This window comes from Pseudoliparis swirei, unplaced genomic scaffold (assembly GCF_029220125.1).
Source record: "Pseudoliparis swirei isolate HS2019 ecotype Mariana Trench unplaced genomic scaffold, NWPU_hadal_v1 hadal_90, whole genome shotgun sequence".
In the NCBI taxonomy this organism is placed as follows: Eukaryota; Metazoa; Chordata; class Actinopteri; order Perciformes; family Liparidae; genus Pseudoliparis; species Pseudoliparis swirei.
The window spans coordinates 1396-4127 of record NW_026613326.1 but is presented as its reverse complement, the minus strand read 5'-3'; the positions used below and the strand labels follow the sequence as shown (position 1 = coordinate 4127).

General features: G+C 34.0%; 1 long non-coding RNA gene across 1 annotated transcript; it reads right to left on the bottom strand.

Annotated features, from left to right (window-relative positions):
• Positions 1–244: 244 nt before the first annotated feature.
• LOC130191491 (uncharacterized) lies at positions 245–1888 on the bottom strand. The gene is made up of 2 exons (XR_008831227.1): positions 1804–1888; positions 245–954 (listed from the first exon to the last, which is right to left on the bottom strand). It is a non-coding gene; the product is annotated as an uncharacterized LOC130191491 (long non-coding RNA).
• Between the last annotated feature and the right edge of the window lie 844 nt (positions 1889–2732).

Sequence of the window (2732 nt, the reverse complement as noted above, 5' to 3'; positions counted from 1 at the left end):
GAGGAGAAATAAACTGGAAACCTTTTCCAATAAGGACGTATTGAATGTATAGCACACATGACATGTCTGTAAAGACTTCCTGTGGGTTACTGAAGGTCAGAGGTCAGCCGGTCTGTCTTTCAATCAAGGGGTTGGCGGTTCAATCCCCGCCCTAGTCGATGTGTCCTTGAGCAAGGCACTGAACCCTGAGCTGCTCCCCGGGGTTTTCATGTAAAGCATCTTTGAGAACCTTAAAAGCGATGTATACATTTTATTTAGAGGCTTTATTCACATCCGTGTCACAACTATTCTTCTTGAAAAGGAGACGTTTGACATTGTGGGAGGAGCTTAATGCCAGCAGCCGATTGGCTGACCTCAATGGCATCAATATTCCTCAATGTGTATTGTATTTCCCTCAATATTTAAATATGTGTCGTCAACATGAATCTTGTGAACGTTTCTGGTCTCTGAAGTTTTACTGTTCAAATTATGTTTAAAATATTAAATCATAATGAATATGATACGTCAGAATTATTCTAGTGTTCTATTATTCTATTATTCTAGTTAAAAATACCAATACATTCATATTTTTATATTTCAATAAAAAATACAAATATATAAAGTTCATACTTTTAACACCTTTTTTTATAGAATAATTGAAATTACTTTTTTTATTTAATTTACACTTTTTTTTTCAAGTTGCAATTTTACAGTGATAAAATATTACACTTAAATATAATAATAATAATAAAAACAATTAAAACGTTTTAAAGGGAACTTTGAATGGTATTGAAACATTCTGCCATGCGTATGGATATTACCTGCAGAGTTACTTCACAGTGTTTACATTGCAGGCCAGACATTAGCCCACACCGACTAACAACTGGAAGAAATACATTTGTGTTTTTGGGGCTTCGCTCATTCAAAGAGAGTTCTGCCAGCGGAGGAGGAGAGAGACTTCCCACTGAGACGAGCCTGGGGAGGACATTTAAAACATTTAAAACATTTTAAACATTTAAAAACATTTAACACATTTAAAACATTTTAAAACATTGAACACATTTAAAACATTTTAACATTTAAAACATTAAAAACATTTAAAACATTTAAACATTTAAAAACATTTTAAACATTTAAACATTTAAAACATTTAAACATTTAAAAACATTTAAAACATTAAAAACATTTTAAACATTTACAACATTTACAACATTTTAAACATTTAAAAACATTTAACACATTTAAAACATTTAAAAACATTTAAAACATTTTAACATTTAATACATTAAAAACATTTAAAACATTTAAAACATTTAAACATTTAAACATTTAAAACATTTAAAACATTAAAAACATTTAAACATTTAAAAACATTTAAACATTTAAAACATTTTAACATTAAAAACATTTAAACATTTAAAACATTAAAAACATTTAGACATTTAAAACATTAAAAACATTTTTTTTAAATTAAAAAAGTAAACATTAAAAGCATTTAAAACATTTAAAAACATTTAAAACATTTAAACATTTAAAAACATTTTAAACATTTAAACATTTAAAACATTTTAACATTTAAAACATTTAAACATTTAAAACATTAAAAACATTTAAACATTTAAAACATTTTTAAAAATGTAAAACATGTAAACATTTAAAACATTAAAAACATCTAAACATTTAAAACATTTAAAAACGTTTACACATTTAAACATTTAAAACATTTAACACATTTAAACATTTAAACATTAAAAAACATTTAAAAACATTTAAAAACATTAAAAACATTAAAAACATGTAACACATTTAAACACGTCTGCGTACCCCTGAGAAGTTGGCATGTGCATAGAGCAGCACCGCAATGTCGTTATGCCCCGCCTCCAGAGCGATGGAGAGGGCTGTGCTGTCATCCTACACACACACACACACACACACACACACACACACACACACACACACACAAACACAAATAAACACACATACACACATAATTGAATTAAATTTTATATAGCCCAACATCACAACAAATGTACACACACGCACACACACAGGTACAGACACACACACACACACACACACACACACGTACACACACACACACACAGGTACAAACGCACAAACACGCACATAGACACACACACACACACACGTACACACACACACACGTACACACACACACACACACGTACACACACGGGTACAGACACGGGTACAGACACACACACAGACACACACACGTACACACACACACACACGGGTACAGAAACGGGTACAGACACACACACAAACACACACGGGTACAGACACACACACACGCACACACACGGGTACAGACACACACAGACACACACGCGTACACACGCACACACACGTGTACAGACACACACACGGGTACACACACGGGTACAGACACACACACAAACACACACAAACACACACGGGTACAGACACGGGTACAGACACACACACACAGACACACACACACACACACACACAGGTAAAAATGCACAAACACGCACACACGCACACAGACACACGTACACACACGGGTACAGAAACGGGTACAGACACACACACAAACACACACGGGTACAGACACACACACACGCACACACACGGGTACAGACACACACACGGGTACACACACGGGTACACACGCACACACACATGTACAGACACACACACGGGTACACACACGGGTACAGACACACAAACACAGACACACACGTACACACACGGGTACAGACACACAG